Source organism: Trichechus manatus, unplaced genomic scaffold (assembly GCF_000243295.1).
Source record: "Trichechus manatus latirostris isolate Lorelei unplaced genomic scaffold, TriManLat1.0 scaffold00208, whole genome shotgun sequence".
Taxonomy (NCBI): Eukaryota; Metazoa; Chordata; class Mammalia; order Sirenia; family Trichechidae; genus Trichechus; species Trichechus manatus.
The window spans coordinates 2,516,718-2,542,289 of record NW_004444144.1 but is presented as its reverse complement, the minus strand read 5'-3'; the positions used below and the strand labels follow the sequence as shown (position 1 = coordinate 2,542,289).

The window sequence follows — 25,572 nt, the reverse complement described above, 5'->3', positions numbered from 1 at the left end:
GGGACGGGCGGGAAGGCTCTGCTGCTGGCCCCAGTGAACGGGAAGCCCCCGCCGCCCGGATCCCGCCCCGGCCTCGCGGCTAGGCCTCGGCGCGTCCCTGGCCTCGGGTAACCAAGTTCCCGGGGCGGATCCGGCCCGACCGCGGCGAGCAAACTCCCTGCTGGGTCACGCTGCCGGAGCGGGACTCGCTCCTGGCCAGCCTTGGGCCCTCGACCGGCATGCGCTGCCTAGCAGACCAGGTTTTGGTAAATGACCGTGGTGAGGTCTCATTTGATGATCGGAGGCGATTTAGACTTTGTTGTACATTTCAAAACGCGGCTGGGGTACAGTTGCAATAAGCAGACACCTTTACCGCAGTCCCAGGGCACAAAGAGATGAATGTTTAGGGCCGATATATAAGGCGTTGAGCTGGTAAAAAATAAGTTAACTTGAATTTACTGCCATATGGTTTAGAAAAGGGGGAGGGGGTTGTGCTTTCTTTGTTTCACTACTACAGGTCTTTAAAAAGTATCAAGAGACCTGGCGAAAAGTTTATCCTGGTAAGGTTAATGCAAGATTGTAGAAGTGGTTTGAACGTATTGTGTACTCTTGATTTTAAATCCTATGTAAGGTGCTGTAGGAGTGGAGAAAGTTTAGTGTGTGCTTCACACTGTGGAAAGGATAATCTAAGGGAAATAGAAATTTTAGAATTTTGAGATGAAAAAGCTCAGATTGCTTTAAATTATATTTAGAGCAAGTTTCAGAGTTTGCATTACTGTTTGTAGTCTTGAGGTTGACTCAACATTTCGTGTTCAAGAATTCTGTATTTCAAAACTAATTGGAAATATACTGTATTTTCTGCAGGATGCATTTGTTGAGCATTTACTGTGTACACGTGTTGGACATTTTGAAATAAGGTATTTCTTATCATTGAAAGGAATATAAACGGATTTGGAAACTATGCTAATTTTCCAATTTTATGTACTTAATGGGAATCCATCCTCTATCTGTAGTTTAAAAGAAGTTGTAATTGAAGTTATAATCAAATTTTAGTGTGGGATATTAAGGTTTATCTTGAACTGTAGTCATTGTGTGTATATTGACCACCTTCAAGACAAAACGGAAGTGAGCAATGACTGCAGGCTCTTACTCACAGAGAAATTACAGAATCATACCTACAGAGGAAGGCTCTTTGAGAACTTACACAGCCCATTCTCCTTGCTTCAGCAAAACATCCAGATAGTTCCAGATTGAGTATTCTAATTGAATGGTGTTCCGGAAGAAGATTCCTTTATTCTCAGTAATTTGTTAGAGTAATTGTAAAGTCTCACTGTTAGAACATTCTTGAACATAACATAAATTCTGTAATTTAAGCCCATTTTTTCCCATTTGGTCCTGTGGAAAGACCTGTGGTTATGAAAGTTACATTACCTTTTAGTTACTTGAACATTAGTGGATCTCAGCACACTAATAGCACACCTTTCCCAGTAACATACATTAATGCCAGATGTTTCTGAAAAAGGAACATTCCTGTAACACATCTGTTGAAGACTTACGGTACAGTATTTGACAAGTGATTATTTTTTAAGGGTATATTATGGACTCAGGCAGGGATGGCAGTCTCATTAGGAATCACGTTTAAGTCATTAGATGTGTTTTGTGGAACATTAGTTGAGGCCGCCAGTATTTTCATCAATAGGAATTTGACCTATGAGCAAATGAAGAGTTTGACCCCCTCACTTATAGTTTATTTCTCATCTTTGGGCAAAGTAATCCCATTTCTGTTAACATTTCTTCAGTGGTATGACTTTTGAGCTTTTAATCATCTGTCCACCTCCAAATTCTCTATAATGTTTTCCTTGTTTCCTTTCACTAGTATGACCCAGAACTGAGTGTGGTAGTCTGGTAAAAGGTCTGTCTGAACTGTGCTGCCTGTAATGTTGTACTTGCATTGTTTCCTTTTCAGGGCCTTCTGTATGCATGTAATTTGTTACTCTGTCTTTGTGCCCACTCTAATCAACTGCACTATGTTATATGCAGTGGTGTAACTTCGGACAACACTAAAGGCTAGAAAGCTGCCCCAAGATGGACACCTGTCAAGCTTAGAGTCTCTACCTTGTGAAGCAGTGGACTGGCTCAAGAAAGGAGACATGCAACCAGGAGCATGGAGGGATGCTCTAGCCTGGGAGCCCGCAAACTTTTTCTATAAAAGGCCAAACAGTGAATATTTTAGGCTCTGTGAGCTATAGGGTCAGTTGTAGTATGAAAGCAGCTATAGACAATGTAGCAATGGATGAGCATGGCTAGTTAAACTTTAGTTATGGACGTTGACATTTGAATTTCGTAATTGTCACATATCACAAAATACGATTCTTTGTTTGATTTTTTCCCCCCTACCATTTAAAAATGCAAAAAACTATTTACTCAGGGGCCACATAAAAACAGGTGGTGGCTGTATTTGGCCTGGGAACGTTGTTTGTGGCTCCTTATTCTAGAGCTTTAGAGAGTTGATGGAACTGGAACTGTTGAGGGTCCGGAAGGGGCTCACTCTCCTTGTATTCCATCATTTCTTTTGGGGAATGAGTCCATAGACTGCACCAGCTCTTCTGTACCTAGTTTTCCATCAGCACTATGTAGATTGAGGTAGAAGTAAGTGTTCCTTGTGGGTGGGGACAGGTTCTCCTATCTTCACAGACCCTGTCTGAGCCGGAGATGACAGTACCAGACCAGTTGCCTGCCCTTGAGTTGATTCAGAGTAGAACTGTGATCCGTAGGATCTTCAACGGCTGATTTGTTTTGGAAGTAGATCACCAGGCCTTTCCCCCTAGGCATCTCTGGATGGACCCAAACCTCCAGCCTTTCAGTTAGTGGCCAAGTTTGTTAAGTGTTTGCACCAGCCAGGGACTCCAAAGATGGCAGTATTCTACATCAAGTCTCCTGCTTGCCCATTCTGACTTTTCCAGCCAGAATTCCAGACCCTCTTTTAATTACAGTTTGTAATATTCTTGTCATGTTCACAAACATACTCGTGGACGTTAGTGCCCAATCACTTTATGTTCACCACACCAACACCATCTAGTCTGTGTTGTTCACAGTGAAACCAGTCATATTCTATTTTATTTGTGTAAAAGTATTTTTAAATTTTCTCTGTACTTTCTGTTAAATACATTTAAAATGTAAGTATGTTATTCATAGTTTGAAATCTGTTTAATAGCTTTGCATATTTAAAAAAACATTTATTAAATTACTCAGTGCTTATTAGCTAAAATGAAATGATAAATGTTGTTACATGAGTTGGAGCCTAATGGATTACTTGAAGTTAGGAATACATTTATCCCCTTTAATCATTTAACATTTTTTCAGTCGCTACTATGTAGAAAGCACTCTGCTAGGTACCAAGGGATGTGGGGATGAATGAATGAGACACAGCTCCTCACCTTAAGTCTGATGGGGAAGATGCATTTGTACACAGCTTGTACAGCACACTGTGAAACATGCCGTAAGGAATGGATAAACACATTTGTGACAAATAATTACCAACTTTTTGCTTGCTAGTTTTGTCCAGATTTAGAGAGTGACTCTACTATGATTTCAAACACCTTTTTCGGAAGTGCCTTTTTAACTTTTGGGGGATCATTCTGGATTTTGGGCAAAATTGTTTGAAATTTCAAATAGAGTCCTTATCTTTAGCTGATATATAATTCTCCTAACTTCTTGAAGATTTTCGTATGCAAAAATTACAGTGGACAAGTGGGCAGGTGATCATATTGCTATGCTATTCTCAGAAGCGTCTCATGCTGTTTATTTTCAAAATGTAAAGTACAAGAGCAGATAGGCTGTTAGTCTGGTTAGTCCCAACTTTTTGAAAGTTATACTATTCTTGTTAATAGATTTCAATGTTCTCCTCTCAAAAAATGCTGTACGGCACTTAAGATACACAGTCACAGCGAATTGCAGTCCTTTTGTTTTCAAGTTTTGGGTACTGCAAAGCCAGCATTGGTAATTGGCATGAGATTTTAATGTGGTAACTTTTGCCTTTCTGTAGCAAAGTAAATTGATTCCCACTGAAAAGATTCTTACCATGTCTTCTGACAGTTTATTTTACTTTAATCGGCTAAAAGATTATGACATTTTTAAGACTTTTTCAATTTCTGTAAATCACGAATTACACTTAGCTTGGCTTTCAGTAAAGGATAGGTAAGAATGTAAATGAGAAATGCATCGCGTTTCAACTTTTGGCGTCTTTGATTTCATGATTCCATATAAAGTTGATTTTGAAGCCCATTTTCCCATATTTTGACATTACTTGTGTTTAAGTTGAAATGTAGTAAAATATAACTTTTCTCTCTTTCTTAAATTGGGAATTTAATTTTGAAGAAATTCCTTTTAGTCTTAGAAGAATTTTATGGTGTATTAGCAGCAACCTTGTTTAAAGATAGTGAACTTTTTTCACAGTAGAAACTTAAGAAACTTCTGGTTTGAAATGATGAACCAAATCCTGCATGTTAGGCCTGAAACATTATTTGAAGAAATCCATGCATTTGAGTCATAACTTAATTTTTAAAACATTAGCTATATAACATCTACCATGTAAATTTGCTGGAGGTGAAGGTTCAGGTATCATTGAATTGTCCTAGAAATCATGTCCCATCCCCCCGCAATAAATACTGCTCTGAGCTTTCATGAATATGGACTCACAGGAACCATTTCCTACACTTCATATTTATAAAAGTTAAAGGTAGAATGCTGTTCATAATAAAATTCTTTGTCTATAGAGGATTCGTTTGTATTAATTTTAGTACTGTGCTTGGGGCCATGATGTTTTTCATTTCCTTAAAATGATTTGTTTTTGTTAGGTGCCATCACATTGATTCCAACTCATAGCGACCCCATGAACAACAGAACAAAACGCTGCCCGGTCCTGCACCATCCTCACAATCATTGTTATGCTTGAACCCATTGTTGCAGCCACTGTGTCACTCCATCTCATTGAGGGTCTTCCTCTTTTTCACTGACCCTTTCTTTTACCAAACGTGATGTCCTTCTTCAGGGATTGATCCCTCCTGATCACATGTTGAAAGTATGTGAGATGTAGTCTCGCCATCCTTGCTTTTAAGGAGCATTCTGGTCGTACTTCTTCCAAGATAGATTTGTTTGTTTTGCAGTCCATGGTATATTCAATATTCTTCTCCAGTGCCACAATTCAGAAGCGTCAATTCTTCTTTGGTCTTCCTTATTCATCGTCCAGCTTTCTCATGCGTATGAGACAATTGAAAACACCACGGCTTGCCAAGGGCGCCTTAGTCTTCAAGGTGACATCTTTGCTTTTCACACTTTAAAGAGGTCTTTTGCAGCAGGTGTGCCCAGTGCAATGCGTTTTTTGATTTCTTGACTGCTGTTCCCATGAGTGTTGATTGTGGATCCAAGTAAAATGAAATCCTTGACAACTGCAGTCTTTTCTCCGTTTATCGTGATGTTGCTCATTGGGCCAGTTGTGAGGATTTTTGTTGGGATAGTTTTTTCAGTCATTGAAGTTATTCATTAAAATTGAAGAGAAAAGAGAAGATGACCCTTAAAGAGATACAGATCAGAGCATTTTTAAAGTGTGATTTTTATATATTAGCCATGTTCTGATACATGTTGGAGATCTGGGATAAGCCAGACAGCTTCCTCAGGGAACTTACTACCTAGATTACATGGGAAGGAAGTGAGAAGGTGTTGTTGGGATGGTGAGGACAGGAGGCTGGAGGCTGTTGGCAGAGGAATGTCAGGCAAGGTAGGTGTGAAGCTTGGAAATGGTCTGTAGCTGCAGGGAGTCAGAAACAGAAAACCAGCCCTCAGGCCTGATGGAATGTCCCTGAGGTGAAAACCCAGTGTCCTGGGAGATGAACGAGAGATGGATTGCCTTTTTAGGCACCTTCCATGGTGCCATTCCTGCTACCTCCCCCCCACCCCAAGTTTGTTAATCGTTGTTACTACCAGTAGAATTGTTCTTAGTTGTTGTCTTTATGAATAGTAGTGAGGCAGTTGTGGGTCCACCCAGTTCCTATAAACATCCAGTTGGTCTTATTTCTTCCATGGCCACAGTGCCAGCCAGCAGACTGACAAATCACAAGGGGTGTTGGGGAGAACGTATGGGTGGATCCCTGCAAATCCATCACTGCTGCTGAGAAAAAACTGAAATCACAAGAGTGGGTCAATTGTGTCACCTTCAGCTAGGAGGGACAGAACAAGTAAGTGGGTGAAGCCTCTTGACATCATGACTAAGTAGGTTTGCACATTACCTTCTGCTGAATCGTGTGGGTTTTCTTTTTTCCTCTCTCTGTCTCTTGCTATAGCCAGCGCCAGTGTCACGAAATCCAACTTTTTCTATAGTGAGAGGATTTTCACTAGGAGGGTCACTTGAGAGTGCTGACTTGATGAGTTACGAGTTGACAGACTGTTAGAACAATCACAGGTGTATTCTACTGTAACTTATGTTTTGGCTTGGATTTTTTGTTTCTTATATTGTTTCTTTAAGACTGTGTCACCCTCCCCTCGCACCCAGCAAAGTTAAGAGTCCCTCTCGTGGCACTCCTGCCTTATTCTCCATGCATTTTTTATCATTCTTTACTTGTCTGCTTCCCTCTTTATCCCACAGGCCACCTGAAGGGCAGCTATAGTGTTAGACTTTGTACCCTTCCACCTAGCATATTGTTGGGCTTGTGGGAGTCCCCGTGAATGGTTGTGATTGCTAGATTTGTTAATACTTGCCTAAAACAATACTTAGATATGTAAATACTAGCTTAAAAAACAGACTGGAAAAATGCTCTCTGTTTTTTATTTGGAGAAGCTGATTATGAGGGAGGGAAAGAGGACTTGGAACATTTCTAGAACTGTGGTGGATTCGTAAGTAGTGGAGGGGATGAATAAATTACATAGAGCAAAAATAACTTGAGGAGCTGACTCCTAGGGGAATGGCCTGAGACTATACTCAGGGTACTGTTTTGTTCCCCCTGTCTCTGGTTTCAGATGAACTGGCCATGGGTTCCGCATCTTAATTGTCCTGTGTGTGTGAACTTTCTGGTTCATTCAGTCATTCATTCAGTGAACATTTATGGACTGCCTACTTGAGTACCACTCAAAGTCATCTCCAGTGCTTAGCACAGGTTGTTGACCCTCGCAGTAGGATGATAATCAGTGGGTTTGAAACACGTTTGGGAATTAGATGCTTTTCTGTTGTCTGGGCTGTGGTTCTTTTCCAGTGTGCTGGAATTAATCCTTGAGTTTATATTTTATGACAGTAACTATATCATGTAAGTATTTTAATGTTTTGGCAATATTTGCTCCCCCACCCCCACCCCCCGCTTTTAGCTTATTTTCGTTTGTTTCACAATTACTTCTCATTCTGCCCAGCAGTACATTTCTTTCCCTAACAGTGTTGTCCTTGAACTAATATCATTCTGAAATCTCAATACAAGTCTGCATATATTAAAGTATGCTCAAATAGATGATTCCTCATAGGTTTGTAATTATCTTGCTGATGATTAGAGAGAAAAGAGTTTGAGGGATTAAATGCTTCGTTTTTGTGTTCAGTGTAGTTTTTTGCACTGTCGGTTTTTGCGAGGTCCTGATGGTTATGTGAGCTACAACCACCAGGGTGAGCAGCTATAACCTACTTCCTCCTGCTAGTCTTCATCAACCAGGATTCTCCTTTGGTGTCTGTCCTCTATGGTTGTAGAGGTCTGGCAGTGCAAGCAAATGAGAAGCTTTCTAAATTAGGAGTTAAGGACGCATAAAGCAAGGCGAGTAGGGATTTTATGAAGAAGTTGTTACAGATGTGTCCCTTCTTTTCTCTTAGAATAAAATAAATGCTTGGAGCTACACGTGTTTGGATGATGGGAACCAGTTTTAATATTCAGAGATCTTAAAGTTCAGCCTTATGAATAGTGTTATGGATTCTGATACAGTAAATTACAGTTTGTAATAAATGTAAACTGTGCAGTGTGTGTATTTGTATGGCTGTTGGTATGGATATACATGTTTGCAGAAGTAGGACTAATCATGTCTAGGAAAAATGGTGATTAGAACCACTTCCCCTCAAGTGACAGTGAATGAGCACCTAACCCCTGGTGTTCCTGTATTAGGCCAGGGTGGAGGATCCTCACTCATGTCAGATATGCTTTATACCTTCATGTTCCTTCGTTGTTCCATATCATTTTTTACAAGCTTTTCAGAAGTCTCCCCAAGGAAGAGCAGATAGCAGACATACTTGTAGAATTGGGGTTGATTAGCACTGTCCAATAGAAATGTAATACAAGCCACATATATAATTTTTTGTATATATAATTTTATTCATTGTTGTTGTTGACACATACAATTTTAAATTTCCTGACAGCCACGTTAAAAAAATAACAAGCAGGTGAAATTAATTTTAATAATATATTATTTAACACAGTATATCCAAAATATCGTTTCAACATGTAAGCAATATAAAAATTGTTGATGAGATATTTTTACACTCAGCACATTTTAATTTGGATGCTAAATTTTCATCAGAAATACTTGATCTTAATTAAGGTCATGGAAGCTCCGTATATGCATCCAAACTACCTGAGGGACTGAATTGCTGGGCCGAGGGCTGCGGGGACCATGGTCTCGAGGAACATGTAGCTCAGTTGGTATATCATAGTTTATAAAGAAAATGTTCTACGTTCTACTTTGGTGAGTAGTGTCTGGGGTCTTAAAAGCCTGTGAGGGGCTATCTAAGATACTCCACTGGTCTCACCTCTTTGGGAACAAGGGAGAACGACGAAAACTAAAGATACAAGGGCAGGATTAGTCCAAAGGACTTATGGACCACAACTACCATGGCTTCCACCAGCCTGATTCCGGTACAACTAGATGGTGCCCGACTACCACCACTGACTGCCCTGACAGGGATCACAGTGGAGGGTCCCGGACAGAGCTGGAGAAAAATGTAGAACAAAATTCTAACTCACAAAAAAGACCAGACTTACTGGCCTGACAGACTGGAGAAACCCTAAGAATGTGGCCCCCGGACACCCTTTTAGCTCAGTAATGAAGTCAATCCTGTGGTTCACCCTTCAGCCAAAGATTAGACACGCCTATAAAAGAAAATGAGACTAAATGGGCACACCAGTCCAGGGGCAGGGAGGGGACAAGAAAGCGGGTAGTAGGGAGCCCAGGGTTGAGAGGGGAGAGAGTGTTGACATGTTGTGGGGTTGTTAACCAATGTCATAAAACGATGTGTGTATTAACTGTTTAATGAGAAACTGGTTTGTTCTATAAACCTTGATTTAAAAGGACAATTAAAAAAAAAAACAAACTTGATCTTAGCTGAGAATCATCGTTAGATTTGTGCATTGGGGATCTACTAGTTTATCTTTTCATCATATGCTGCCTTTTTTTGTAGGTACTTCTTGATACAGTATTGCATCTACTTAATGGGCTATCCATTAACATTCTGAATTTCTGCTCCTTGAATTTCTCTCCTAAGAACCTAGCTTTTGCCTTACTTTTTTTTTAACCTTAAAATTAATTTTTAACCTATTTAACAACACATTACCATCACTGCAATAGAAACCCACCATATAAACAGTTATAATGTATATGAATTCTGATCGCTTTGTTGATGGTTGAGGTTGGAGAGGTGCATCATGGCTTTGGAGTGATTTTAATGTGAGTTTGGGGATATTTTAAAGGCCATGCTCTGAGAAATGTAGTACTTGCAGAAATTGTTATTAGTTCATTGCAAATTTTATTGTGAATTTAGAGGATAGTTTTAAGTTACATATGATCGCTATAGAATTTTCATCATTTGGAGAAAGTAAACTGGACTTGGTAATTTATTACAGGTATGTTTCATTGTAACGAGATTTGATCACTAGTATCCATCTTGAAAAGACTTGGCATCTAACAATAGAAAAGCAGATGTTAATGATCCTTCTTTAAAGTAGCTTCAAGGAAACCGATGGCAGAACGGATACTAGGCCAGTGTCAAAGTAAACTCCCCACTGGTGATTTCACTCCTACCTGTTTGGCTTATTGTTTTAGCCAGTTAAAACCCGATTCACGAGTAAAAATAGCTTAGAAGTTTAGAAGATAGTCTGTTAAAAATTGAAAGCCTAGTGTTTTTCTGCCTTTATTTTACTGAGGCAACAGTTGCACTGAGTAGTCAGTTTTATGGTTCTGTTTTTCAGTCTTCTTCCAGCCAGATCACTGGAGCTTCAGGAATGTGTGGTTTCTTTTCTTAATAGAGGAGCCCTGGTGGCACAGTGGTTAAGTGCTTGGCAGCTAACTGAAAGGCCAGCGGTTTGCACCCGCCAGCAGCTCCGCGGGAGAAAGACGTGGCAGTCTGCTTCCATAAGGATTTACAGCCTTGGAAGCCCTATAGGGCAGTTCTACCCTTCCCTGTAGCGTCACTATGAGTTGGAGTCGACTCGATGGCAGTAGGTTTGGTTTATGCTTTGGTTTCTTAATAGTATAAAAGTGCTAGAACTGGTACTCAGTGGTTCTGAGTGTGGTGACAGTACCAGCAGCATCAGCATTACTAGGGAACTTGGTGAGAAATGTAGATTCTTAGGCTCCACCTACTAAATCAGAACTTTTTGAGATGGGACCCAGCAATTTGTGCTTTAACAAGCTCCTTCCTACCTGGACCCAGTTATTACCAAACACACTTATGTGTGAAATAGTTATTGCTGGGACGGGCACACAGTGGCATGGGGCCATTTTTAGTGGTATGATACTAACCAAATGGAAATGAAGCTGCTGACCTTGGCCTCATTTATTGATGGATTGAACACCATGGTATTGTCACTTGAGTTAGGTAGAAGAGGATTATAGCTCCCCACCCCAGTCTAATACTATTCGTTCATGCTGCACATATTTATTAAATACATATTTGGGGCCAGGCACTATTCTGGCCACAAGAGATACCATAATGAATGAATCAGAGGAGGTTTCTGTCTCTATGACACTCAGCATTCTATTAAAAGGGATACTACCAGTTGACAAACTACAGCCTGCAGGCCAAATCCAGCCACCACCTGTTTTTTGTAAATAAAGTTTTATTAGAACACAAAACATCTGCTCATTTATGTATTATCTGTGGCTGCGTTTTTGCTACAGTAGCAGAGTTGAGTAGTTGCAATAGAGACTGGATGGCCTGCAAAGCTGATGATATTTACTGTCTGGCTCTTTACAGAAAAAGTTTGTGGACCCCTGGGATAGAAAACCAAAAACCAAACCCTTTGCCATTGAGTCAGTTCCAACTCATAGCGACCCTGTAGGACAGAGTAGAACTGCCCCATAGGGTTTCCAAGGAGTGGCTGGTGGACTTGAAGTGCCAGCCTTTTGATTAGCAGCCAAGCTCTTAACCACTGTGCCGCCAGGGCTCCCCGGGGATAGGAACCCCCCTCCAAAAAAAAATATGTTTGTTGTGTGTGTGTGTTAGGAGGTGACAGATGTTATAAATAGCCATAAAGTAGGCTAAGAGAATAGAGAGTGGGGGACAACTTCAGATAGAATGGCCTGGGAAGGCCTTTCTGAACATGGAACATTTGAAGGAAATCCTGAACTAAGTGAGGGAAATTTAAAGGAGGAATGATATGGCTGAGACTACAGCAAGTGCAGAGGCCCAGATCCTTGGAATGTTCTAGGGAGAGTGGAGAATGCCTTCCCAGAGGGGTAGGAAATGAGATTTGCATAGCTGGGGGTAGATACCGCACACCCTTGTATTAGTGTAGGCTGCCTTGAGGACTGTTTTACTTTGAATGCTTTGCAGAGCGCATTTCAGAAGCCCTGCCTAGAGGGATCTTTCTGGGTAAACAAATGGCAGAGGCTGGAAAGTAAATACTCAAGGTTCTAACACATTGCAGACATCTCTAAAAACATTTCTTTAGACTTTCCCCTACACTCATTACTCTTCTCAGCTTTTGTCTTCCCCAGGCCCCATTAGCTATGTATTCTATTTAGCTAATGTTTCCTGGAGGGTCTGGGTTTTGGTGGAGAGCAAATATCTCTGGTTTAGATGTAAAACCCTCAAGGCTAAAAATTGGGTCACCTACATTAGCAATTTCAAACATTTTTTTTCTTTTAATATTATAACACAGTAAGAAATATATTTTATATTATGACCCAGTAGTCACATACATATGTAATTAAAACAAGAGTTTCACAAAATGGTACTTACCTTTACTGTGAGAGATACATGCTGCTTTCTATTCTGTTTTGTTAAAAATAAAAGTACTAGTTGTGACCTTCTAAATTGGTTTCCCATTCTACTCATGGATTTTGACCTCCCGTGTGAAAAATACTGGCATAGGCTGTCTAATCCAAAACTTTGCAAGATATTGTGATAGGTACTGTGAAATAGGTAGAACAGTCTAATAATTTTTCCTCCTGGAGGAGTGCGTGATGGCTGAAGCAGCAAGGTCTAAGTATATAAAATTTCTCATAGTTTAGTATGACTGGAGCAGTCAAATTGATTACTACAAGTTACATAGTGTTGGCAAGTGGGATGGAGTGTTTTGTGTGGCAAGGAAGGCATTCCGAAAAGGATAATATTTAAACTCAAGATTTGAAGAAATACTATATTTGTATAGAAAGAGTTGGGAGTAGTAGAGTATCTACAAGTGAGAGAATGGTAGGAGGTGCAGTGCAGAGCTAAGAAAACATGATGTGTGTTGGAGAGCGGTGGATGAGACAGCAGTGAGTAGAGTTTCTGGAACAGAAGGCTCCTGTATGTAAGTTGCGGGAATGAGTTATATTAGAAAGGTTGATTCTCTTATCTAAGGTTCTGAGGGGCAAGTGGGACAAGGGCCCATTTGTTCTTTCTTCCAGTTCAGTGCTAGAAGTCTATTTTCTCATCTGTAAAAAAGGGATACTAATCCCTGTTTAGCCTCTCTCTGAGGGTTGTTGTGGAGATGAAATGCCAGTGCATGTGAAAATGTTTTCTAAGCCAGATAAAGCACTGCATAAATGCAAGGTGAGGGTATTTTTATCAGAGGAGATAAGATTGGAGTGCAAGGTTGAAACGGTAGATACTGAAGAATTTTTGATTGCTACACTAAGGTCAGTCTTTTCCTTCTTCCATACAGATTATGGGATGGAGGAAAGGCTGGTGCTTTAAAAGTTGTTAAACAGAGAAACGGCATGATGACAAGTGGTATGTTTTAGGAAGATTAGTGTTGTAGTGTGTGCCTGTGGCAGGGAGACCAGTTAGAGGCTTTTTGCCAGAATGAGACTTGAAGTAAAAAGGACCTGAATTAGTGGCAGTAGGAACAGAAAGGAATAAGATGGCTGAGATAAAGTCTCATTGCAAGGGAGCAAGGAATAAAGTATAATTGTAGGATAACCGGCCAGAGTGCTGGAAGAGTGCAGGGTCTTCCAAAATACAGAGAAAATAGGAGGAGAGAGATGGAAAAAGAATGATTTTCAGCTTTTGACATTTTGAATTTAAGTTGATTTGTAGGCCATTAGGTAGAAATATTCTATAAGAGTTGTGGAAATAAAAAACTGGGGCTCTGGAAGAGAGATACCGTGGTTAGAGATCAGAATTTTATAGCGCTCTGCGTTGAAGCCTGAGGATTGGCTAGATATCTAAGGAAGAAAGTATAGAGAAGGGGAGGAGAATTGAGTCCATATTTAGGAGCAAGGGAAAGGGAAAGAGTCAGGGTAGGAATAGTCAGAGAACTAAGGAGAACTGGGATGTGTATTGACTTGGAAGCTACAAAGACCCCTTTCCTGACTGCCCCATGTTCTACAGTAGCATTTGTCACTCAGAGTTGTAAATGTTGACTGACTGACTTGCCTGTCTCCTCCTCTAGGTATAGGCTTCTTGGAAATGGGGGTGAGAGGTAGAGTAGATGAAGAAGGGCAGGAGGGATATTAACCAAGTATCTGCTGTATTAATAGTGATACATGTATCGAGTGCTTACTGTGTGCCAGGAACTGTTCTTAGCAGTTCACATGTTGTTGTTGTTAGCTGCTGTCAAGTTGGTCCCTGACTCATGGCAACCCCATGCGCGATGAGACTGGACTATTGTTATCCACTCGGTTTTCATTGGCTGATGTTTTAGAAGTAGATTGCCAAATCTTTCTTCCTAGTCTGTCTTAGTCTGGAAGCAACACTGAAACCTGTTCAGCATTATAGCAGCACTAACTCATTTAATTCTTACAACAGTCCGATGAGATATGTATTGTTACGTCAGTTGTATAGATGAGAAAACTGATGTCACTTGAGAAGTACCTTACCCAAGATCACATGGTTTATGGTAGCGCTGGGATTTAAATGCAGGTCTGCGTTCTCAACATTGAGCTTCCTTACTTTGTACCGGGCACCTTAGAGACTGGTACCAGCATCAGGGAGTTCAGTTAAAAGGCTTATTAAATTTTCCAAACAATCCAGCAAGGTAAATATTACCCGTTTTACAGATTAGGAAATGGAGTCTCAGAGAGGTTAGGTTGCTTGCCGTAGGTAGTAAGTAAAGTCAGGATTTGAAACAAGGTCTGTCAGAAACCAAAACCTATGTTCATTTATGGTTAATCCAGAGATTGGCAAACTTTCTCTGTACAGGGCCAGATAGTAAATATTTCTGGTGCTGTTGGCCATAAAGGAGCCCTGGTGGTGCAGTGGTTAAGCACTCAGCTGCTAACTGAGAGGTCGACGATTCAAACCCACTTGCCTGCTCCATAGGAGAAAGATGTGGCAGTCTGTTTCCGTAAAGATTTAACACCCTTGAAGCCCTGTGGGACAGTTCTACTCTGTCCTGTAGGGTCGCTATGAGTCGGAATCGACTCAACAGCCGTGGATTTGGTTTGGGTTTTGGTGTGGGCCATATCGTCTCTGTTGCATTTACTCCACTCCGTTGTTGTACGAAAGTAGCCATAAGACTATACGTAAACAGATGAGCATGGTTGTGTTCCAATAAAACTTTATTTTATAGTCACTGAGATTTGAATTTCATATGATTTTCCGGTGTCAAGTATTATTTTTTAGTCATTTAAAAACCATCCTTAGCTTGTGGACTGCACAGAAACAGGTGATGGGCCAGTTAGCCCCACAGGCTGTGGTTTGCTAACCCTTGCTTTAATCTATTCATTTAATAAATATGTATTGAATACTTACTCTATATGGTGACGTTATGCTGAGCACAAGGGACAAAAAACAAGGGAGTTCTAGCCCTCTGAGATGAGAAAAGTGATTATAATCCATGTAGTAAGAACTATAATAGATTTATACTCATAAGGTATGGTGGAATAATAGATATGGGAGGCTTCTCAGTTTGGATGGATGAATTCATGAAGGCCTTTCAAGAGAAGTCATGCGTTTGAGCTGATTGTTGATGGATTACCAGGCATATGGTGTGGGGGAGGGCATCCCATGGAGAAAAACAGGCATGGAGGCATGACCAGCAAGGTTTTTCCTTTGTGGGGGGACCATAAGAAATTTCCTTTGTGTGTGTTAGTGGGGGCGGGGGAATAATAGGAAATTTAGCATTACTGGGGCAGGAAGGGAGAGGCTCATGCCAGGAGGTGAGCCTTGTCAAGAGGGTAGGTCAGTGGGGTGTGAGTTTTTGGGAAATTTTAAGCCAGAGAGTAACATCGATTTTTGTGTTTTAGAAAGATATGCTCTGGAGGAGGGATTTGCAGGAAGGCAGGGAAGAGGGGGACAGATGAGTTACCATAAGTTAAGGTAATTGCTGTAGTAGTAGGGGCAGATAGGAGACAAATTTGGTGACTGATTAGGCATAGGGATTGTGAAGGAAGGAAAAGGCTAGGAAAACTCAGGTTTCTGGCTTGATTAGTTGGGCAGTGCCATTTATCAAGATGCGTATATAGGACAGAGGAGCATGCTTTGAGGGCGGGAAGCAAGGAAAGGAGAGGTGAGTTCCATCTCTAGCATATTGGGTTTGAAGTGCCTGTGGATCATCCAGGTAGAGCTGTCCTGGCGAAATTGGGTATGTGGGTCTCGAAGTTAGGAGGAAGAGGTCTGGCCTAGGATAAAACCATGTTGGTTGATTGCTCAGGGACAGTGAGAACATATGAATTAAGAACATAAGGGGAGGGGCTGATCATTAAACCCTGGAGAACACATAGCGTTTAAGGAGCGAGAGACTGACAAAACGGGAACAGCCTGGAGGGTAGAAGGAGAACCAGGTGAGAGCACTGGCATTGAAACTTAGGAAGGTGATTTTCAGGAAGGAGGATATGATCAGTATTGTTACAGGAAGGTCAAGATGGTAAGGAATGAAGTGTTCATTGGTGTGGGCCATTGGAGTGGGGAAGATCATGGAAGTTACGGAGCTGTTTCAAAGGAGTGGGCTGGAGCCATATTGCAGTGTGTCAAATCCTGTATGAACACAAGAAATTGGGGACACTACCTAAAAGTTTGGCAGTAAAGGGAAAGAGAGACGGTAACAGCTGGAGGGATCCCGAGCACCTAGCACAGGGTTTGGCATATAATAGAGATCAGGAAAATCCATTCATTCAACAAATAAATACTGTGTCAGGCTCTGTTACTGAAGCTGGGGATAGAGTAATGAAAGAGAGGAGGCTGTTTTCATTGTAGAGCTTACATATTAGTGAGAGAGAGGGGCAGAAAAGAAACATGTAATATAATTTTAGATGGTGCTAAGTATTCTCAAGCAAATAAAGCAGAGTGAGGGAATACAGATTGATGGAAGGCGGATGCATGGTTTGTGTGACTATTGTATTGGGAAAGATGATCAGGGAAATCAGTCTAGCTCCTGGATGGAGTGAGACAAGACTAGAGTGCAGGAGACAGTTGGGAGGTTGTAGTAGGCAGTGCCCTGGTGGGGTAGTAGTTAAGAGCTATGGCTGCTAACCAAAAGGTGAGCAGTTCGAATCCACCGCCCACGGCTTGGAAACCCTGTAGGGCAGTTCTACTCTGTCCTGGGGTCGCTGTGAGTTGGAACTGACTTGACGGCAGCGGGTTTTAGAAGGAAAAAGATGAAGGTGGTTTGAACTAGAGCAACGGCATGAGCTGATGAGAAGTGGTCTGACTCAAGTGTATTTTTGAAGGAAGAGCCAACAGGACTTGCTGGCATGGCATTGGGGGGGGCGGGGAGGGGGTGAGAGCGGAATTAAGGATAGCAGCTTGATTATCCTTGTAAGAGCAAGTGGGTCAGAAGAGAGAGGGTCATTTACTGAGATGGGAAAGATGAGGTGGGAAGGAAAGTTTTTGGAGGTGGAAATCAGGAATTGTGTTGCAGATGTGTTAAGTTGGAGGTATCTGTTAGATGTTCGAGTGGTGATGTTGTGTAGGCCATGTGGATGAATAAATTGGAGTTCAGTTGATTGAATGAATATTAGTAAATATAAATACATGCTCAGTGATACCATTAGCGATCTAAATATCAAGACTTAAGGTGATTGTGTTGTCCTTCTCTCCAGTTCATTGTGGCTTGAGTTCCCCAAACTTTTTATTAGGTAAATGTCTGTTGGGGGCATATGAGCCTTGTCTTTTTTCCCCCTGAAGTAGCAGGACAGAGGGAGCATAGAGGTAGAAAGCCCATTGTATCTCATATGCCAGTGCTGCAGGGATACAGGTCCAGGCCAGGAGGCCTCACTGTGAAAATTAGGCCAGTTTAGCAGCTAGATAATGAATTAGCTTATTTTAGCTCTTTTCTCTCCAGTAAAATCAAGAGGAAGATAGAATAATAGACCCTTTGGTCCAGAGGAAATCAACCCTTCTCCTCTTCTTTTTTTTTTCTTCTCCCAAATAAAACTGTAGTCTAGAAAGGCTGAATCGTACTGCTTGAGATCATACTACAAGTTAGTGACTAAGTCAGGACCAGAATCTGTTCCCTTGACTCTTAGCCCAGCCTGTTTTCTACTTTATATGCTGCTGGGATACAGAGCCCAAAAACTGTAGGCTCAGAGAAAGTTTGTGAGTTTATAGATACCTTAAGGCTGGACTTCTGCAGTGGACAAACTTTTTCTGTTAAGTTTTTCCTGAAATGCTGAGTAATAAGTTAGGAATGAGACTTTGGAGCCACTGCCTGGGTTCAGACCCCATCTTGATCACTTACTGTGACCCTCAGTAAGTTATTTATCTCTCTGTACATTATTTCATACAGTGGGCGTACTGCTTAATAACCTTAGGGTGGTTGTATTCAGTGGTTATTATATAAAATGTTTAGAATATTGTGTGGCACATAGTAAGCGTTCATTGTTTTTATCATTCATTGTGTTTATCATTTTCATCTTGGATACAGGAAACAGCTGTCTACTACCCTCGAATACCTTGAATATAATTTGAGTACTAACAATATACAAGGTGTATTTCTTTATAGAAGATATGGTCCTTGCCCTCGAGGAATTTGCATTGTAATGGACAAGGACAGGATATAAATACGCAGAAAATTAAATAGCAGGCAATGAGTTAGGAAGTGTAAAAATGCAAGGTTTAGCTATTTAAAATTATAGGACAGTGAGAGCCATGAATTGTCTCCTTTTCTGACATTCAGAAATCTGAGTGTTCAGATAAAGATGAGGAGACTGAGGAGAAGGGGTTTGAGCAAGCTCTCTGGAAAAGGAACTTGCCTAGATAGAGTAGAAGTAGACATTCCAGGCCAGTGTAGTGGGCAGAAGTGAGTATGTAAGAAAAAGACCTAGGCAGAAAAACACAAGGGAGGATTTATAAATAGTGAGAACAGTTTTGATAAGGAAAAGGTCCATGGAAGATAGTAGTGATTAGGATCTATCAGGGATATACCATGATCAAACATACCGAACTTACTTTTTTTTCCGTTAATATATGAAAACATCACCACAGACATAGTATCTTTCCTAATGAAAATGTATACCAAAGACTGTCATTGTCCTCATAGACGAGACAGATATGTTGAATGATGACATGAGGAACTCATCTCTGATTGAGTAGCTCACAGAGTATTGGTCCCTAGATGAGTGTTAACCAGGAGTGAAGAGAAGACTAGGATGATTCTGTGCTTTTTTCTGTTCTAAGGTTTGTTTGTTTGTCTGTTTTTTTGAGTCTACTGAGATTAACACATAATTGGTGTATTCCCCTGTACTGTTATTACCCAGCCTCAACACTTATCAACATCTTTCCATTTTTTATAACACTTTCCACCACCCCCCCTTTTTGTTTGAGCATTTTAAAGCAGATCCAAGATTGAATTATCAGTGTTACCCATAAAAAATATTATTTATCTCTAACAGTACATAGGGGCTGTGTGTGTGTGAAACCACAGAATCCACAATGTTATTATACCTCAAAAAATGAACAATAATTCCTTAATATTATCTAATATACAGGTCATGTTCAGTTTTCCTGATTGTCTCAAAAAATCTTTTTTAAAGTTAGTTTGTTAAAATCGGGATCCAAATAAGATCAGCATATTACATTTAGTTGGTGTGCCTTTCAAAATCTGTAACAGCCCACCTCTGCTTTTTAAATGCTGTTTATTTGAAAGAAACTGGATCATTTGTTTGACAGTATGTCCCACATTCTGGATTGTATATTTATAGTGTCACTTTAACATATCCTTCCACCCCCATAGTTCTTTTAAGTGACACTTAGTTCTAGTGGTTTGATTAGATTCAGGTTCATTTTTTTGGCGGGGGGGGGGTGTAAAAATATTTCATAGGTGCTGAATATTTCATAATAGTCCCTATTACATCACATCAAGAGATCCATAATGTCTGGTTTGGTTGTTTCAGGGGGTTCGATGTTATCAGTCTGTCCCTCCATTGGCAGTCACTGATGTAAGCTGTCTGAATCCATTGTTTCATAGTGGCTGCAAGGCATTGATTTTCCAACCCTTTTCATTTTTTCTGTTTATTCATTGGAATTCTGTAAAGAGCTGTTTTTCACATAATTTAAAGAAAGCGTTATGATCCCCTAACATTAAAAAAAAAAAGGAAATGATGTGCACTAAAATGGTATGTATCTGAAGATGTAGATGCTCAGGCACAATTATATTAAAGGACATAATGAAGGAGTTAGATGCTTGTACCTACGTATAGAATCACTGTGAAGGTGTAGCTTCAGATGCAGCTCTGTAACAGACATGTGTTGGCAGTTCAAATCTCATAAGCGGTGTTGTCATCATGGTCTTTCTTTTGGAACAACCCATGGTGTCAAGTTCAAACAGCTTACCCAGTAGTTGTATTCGTAGTGATTGTGGTGTATGTTAAAACCGTGCAAAAACATCTTTACTAGGGGTGGGAGGGAGGGAGAAAGGGAGAGTTTTTGTTTGGGGGCATTGAGTTTGTGTTAACGTTGGAGTATTTTAGAAAAGGGTAGTGATAATGGTACAACATGAAAAATGTAATCAATGTCATTCAGTTGTAAATGTGAAGTCGTGCTGGCGAATGTTTTGGTGTGTATATTTTCACCACAGTAAATAAACACTAAATGTAAAATTGAGTTAGCTTCTATGTTCAGATAAAGATAAACAGGTTTTTCTGTGGAGATACTGAAAGTCACGTGAAAGGCGGGACAGCTCTTCATTGTGTAGTACTATCCACCACATGGCAGGTATCTAGAATCCGGGCATTGACCTCCCAAGTGCCAGGATGATCCCCAGTCATTGTGACAGCAACATTTTCAAAACGCCCTCTTGGAAGTAATATCGCCTTATTAAGAACCACTGGTCAAGTGAATATATTAAGACTGGGAAATCAAATAACCAGTATAAGTAAACATTTGAAAATATGAGATAAAAAACCATGTCTTTTTGCTGATATTACTTTATACCTAAAAAATCTGAAAAACCAAAACCGTTGCTGTCAAGTTGATTCTGATTCATAATGACCCTATAGGACAGAGTAGAACTGCCCCACAGGGTTTCCAGGGCTTTACAGAAGTAGACTGCCACATCTTTCTCCTTGGAGCGGCTAGTGGGCTTGAACTGCCAGCCTTTCAGTTTAGTAGCTGAGCGCTTAACCACTGCACCACCAGGGCTCCTATTTAAAAAAACAAAACAAAACTAGGATAATTCTTAAAATATTAGAATTAATGAGATAATTTAGTAAGTGGCTGTATATATAATTACAATAAAATCAATAGCTTTCTTCTGCTCCAACAGTAAGCACCTGAACATTAACATAGGGGAACACTATTCACAGTAATAACAAAAACTGAAATTCATTAGTAAATTTAATAAGAAAGGCACAGGAGTTACATGAAAACGGTGGTAGAGAGTCTCCAAAGACTGGCTAACTTCAGTTCTTTCCCTCCCTGTATACTCAGCTGACTCCTCATATCCAGAAGTGGAATCTGTTCCCCTCCCCAGAAATCTAGGCTGGACCTGTGGCATGCTTTGACCCATAGAATGTGGTGGAAGTGCACAGATGCTCTCCTTTCTCTTGGGTGTCTACCTAAAAGTGCTGGGTCATAGGGTAGGTGTACAAGTTAGTTTTAAAAACTCTTTTTGCACTCACTCCCCCACCCCCACACACACATAGAAGTGTTGGTTTTTTCCTGATTGTTGCAGGTCTGAAGGATATTAAACCTTTTCTATGTTATAGGACTTTTCTCCCAGTCTCATTTGACTCGTGTGTGCTCTTCGGCTCCCCCTCCCCTGCCTTTTCTTTTATGGCTTATTTATGGATTTCATCCTGCCTAAAAAGGACATTGCTATGCCCATACCTTTCTCTTTCTTTTCTTTGTTTTTTTTAAAGACAGAAAAAGTAGCAAAGCAACTGAGAGAGTGATTTGAAGAAGGCATTCATGTGGGAAGTGGGGAAGGTGAAAGCAGCCCCTTTAGAGAGGGGAGGAGGACTTAGGAGTGGGAAAGGGATCACAGAGTGAGACCAAGAGCCCAGGAGGGGAGGAGAGCTTGGTGAAGGAAGCCAGGGAATTTGAGGGACCTTGTAGGAGAATTGTTTAGCCTCATCTAAAAGTGTTGAAAGGCCTTTAAGGGTTTGGGGAGCACTCTTAACAGTGGCATGCAAGCTTATTTGGCTTATAGCAGGAAGTGCGTATTTTATAGCACCGAGAAAATACACACATGTAATAGAAACAAAGTTTCATGAAACAGTACTCTATTTGAAATGTACTCTGATATTTTCAATTTAGTACCTTTGTTTTTATTGTACTTCAGGTGAAGGCTTACAGAACAAATAGTTTCTCATGAAACAGTAGTACACATATTGTTTTATGACATTGTTTAACAACCCCGCAACATGTCAACCTTCTAACTTCTCAACCTTTTTTTTTGGTGAAAGTGCACATAGCCAAAGGTACACCATTTCAAAAATTTCTGCATGCACAGTTCAGTGACATTGACTACGCTCTTCCAATTGTGCTGCTATTCTCACTTAAGATGAAGGCTTACAGTACAAAATAGTTTCTCATTTAACAGTTACTACACGTTGCCTTATGACAATGGTTAACAATCTCACAACACATCGGCAATATCCTTACTCAACCTTGGGTTCCCTATCACCAGCTTCCTTGTCCCCTTCTGTCTTCTGGCCCTCGTCACTGGACTACTGTACCTCATTAGTCCCATTTGGTTTCAATTTAGTTCCATTTTTAAGAAATTCTAGTTGCAATCCACTACATTAGTGATTCTCAACCCTGTCAGACCCAGTGCCTCACTTATTTTTGTAACGAATATTTTAGCACCCTGTTTATTACCCCGAAATAGTAGATAAGTTATCACATGGTCCCCCTCGCCCCCAAAATTTAATATACTGCCATAGGTATATAAAGGGAAATAAAAGGAAAATAATTTATAGCTTGTTTGTTTAATATTAAAATGTTTGGACCACAACTACCTAGGAAGTTACAGTGAAATAGTTGAGTGCCTGTTCCTTATAATGAGTAAGTTTGGATTTAAAAAAATTGAGAAGATCAAAAGGCATATCCTGTAAAAGGATAGGAAAATGGAAGCGCTAAGGGTAGACATGAATAAAAAAACGAATAGAAACAGATTTTTTTGTACGTAAAAGAAGAAGGGAAATGATCTTAATAATTAATCCCTGTGAGATGACCTGGCATGGGGCAGGGAAGTGATGAAGTCTCACTTTGCTGTGAACCCACCACGTATCAACCTACATTCAGCCTCTAGTACTTAAAACCCCTCGAGATCATATCCTTTGATAGGCAATGAGAAAATTCTAAATGAAGCAAAACAATCTTTTCTTAATTTACAGGGTATTGGCATACCTGGAAAATAAGCATTTATTGAAAACTGCAAAAAAAATCTTGGGTTTATGAGAAAAATTGAGTGAAGTAGTATGCTTAGATGATATTAAGTGTTTTGTTTTTTATATTTCCTACTTGAATGTCTGATGGGAGATTGGAAGGTCCTGTTGGGATGCCGGACAATTCTTTCTTGTATTTCCTGTGCATTGCAGGATGCCTAGCATCTTTGGCCCCCTCCCCCAGTAAATGCCAGTAGGGCCCCGATTCACTGTGACAGCCAAAAAATAGTTGTCCCCCTCCCAATAGAGTCCCATAATTCCCCCGGCAGTGGTACCTCCTTGTTGAGAGCCACTGTGACGAAATTGATTTCACTGGTTCATGACCTATAGATTGAAAACCACTTACAGAAGGCTTTGGGATCCTCTCCAAAACAGGTGAAAGAATTAATTGCAACATTATTGCAGATACAAGATTGTTGCTTTCCTGGTGTTGATGGATCTGCTTTGTTTAGCTTTACTGTTGCCATTTCTGGCTTTCAAGACTCTGACATAGATATTACGTCCCTACGAAATTGACTTGACCCTCAATTTAGCGGGTACGTGAGTCCCATGAGTGTTCAGGGATCCTTTCAAAAGCACCTGTTTCGGTGTCTTCTAATCTCATGCCTTGACACTGTACTATTTGAAAGTCATCCTTACTTTGAACTGTCTGCCTCCTTGTTAATTATTGTTGTTTTTTTTAAACCAAACTTTTTGTTTTGGAATTATTTTAGATTTACAGAATTGTTGTGAAGATAGTGCAGTAACTTCCAGTATACCCTTTACCCTGCATCCCCTAGTGTTAACATATTATATTGCCTTGGCATATATGTCAGAACTAAGAATCTAACATTGGTTCATTACTAATAACTTAATTCCAGACTTTTTTCATTACCAATTTTTCCACCAGTGTCCATTTTCTATTGCAGAATCCAGTCCAGGTTAGCACGTTGCATTTAGTGTCTCCTGGTTCTGACCCCAGTAGCTATATACGTAACAAGTGTACTACATTTTGGTGCTAGCTCTCTGTGAAGCTGTTACATCTCCTCAGCACTGCCCACTCCCAGTGCTTCTGTTAAATGACGCATTTTACCTTTTAGCAGTTTCTCTTGACAGTTTCCAAGTTCTTTGCTGTTCTGTCAATATACTGTATTTATTTCCTGTTTTAAAACAAGACATCTGGAACTGAATGCAGTTCTTCACATATGGTATGAGAAGAGTAGAATGTTGTGGAAATGTTATAGTTATGTACCTCGTATGCATAAACTTGTTTATTTGTTGGTTTTTGAGCAACTGCATCCCATCTTGAGCTAATACTGAAGCTGAGGTTCTGCTTAGTTCATTCATTCAGAATTTTTTTTCACATAAATTGTTGTTTCAGATTTTATATGAATCCCTTTTAAAATTTATCTTGACACACCTACCTGTCTGTCTTTGAATCTTTATTCTGTCAATATTTAACTGTTCCTTTTATGCACAAGTTTATGTTTTCTGCCATATTCTAAGTCACTAATAACACCATTGTGCAGAACAGGGTCAAGGACAGGGCTCTATGATCAAGATAAATGGATGAGTGAAAGGATGATGTAGCAAGTATGTAACATGTGAGAAAGCTAAAAAAAAAGTTGTTAGCATAGTGTGCAGGCCTGATTCAGTCTTACTTACTGCTAACTGTGGGTGGTGCCTAAGCTAGAACTCTTCTAGAATGAGAGGAACTGAATATTTTGGTGATGAAGCAGGTAAAGGGAGGGCTAATCTTAATTAAGAATGAAGCCATTTGGTGTGTATGTGTTCACCACAATTTAAAAAAATGAAGCCAGTTGTGATTTATGGGTGATTAGCTTACCTTTTCGTTTTACTGACCATGCTTGAACCCTCTAAGATTTTCATGAGCCTTGCTTGAATTAGGCCTTTTTATGAGTGGTGCAGAAATTTTTGAAAGACTTTAGTAGGCAAACTTCTATTACCGAGGATGTATTTGAATGATACACTTAATGCCGTTTCCCATTTTTCTATTTTTTTTTTCTATTGATCTTTTCTTACTAAGTTTTAGGAGAACATTGTTATATTGTATTTATTGCAAGTATTTCTTCTCACCTTTTGCCATTTGACTTTGTTTATAGAATCTTTGCCAGTATTAAAATTTTATGCTTACTATCAAATTTACAGTGTACATTTTTCCCCTCCTTTGTGATTTCAGAGTTCCCCTTATTCCTTAGAAGGGCCTTACCCACCAATAGGTAATAAAAATACCCTATTTTCTTCTTCTTATTTTTTTTTTTTATTTCATATCTTTTTTTGTTGTTGTTGTACTTCAGGTGAAGGCTTACAGAACAAATAGTTTCTCATCAAACAGTAGTACACATATTGTTTTATGACATTGGTTAACAACCCCACAACATGTCA

The 25,572-nt window shown here is 40.1% G+C and overlaps 1 protein-coding gene across 1 annotated transcript in view; it reads left to right on the top strand.

Moving 5' to 3' along the window:
- Nucleotides 1-111: 111 nt before the first annotated feature.
- Nucleotides 112-25,572, top strand: part of KCMF1 (potassium channel modulatory factor 1) — a 97,895-nt gene continuing 72,434 nt past the window's right edge. Inside the window, exon 1 of the mRNA XM_023742347.1 lies at nt 112-896. The gene's annotated coding sequence lies outside the window, so the exon portion shown is untranslated. The remainder of the gene's footprint in view (nt 897-25,572) is intronic.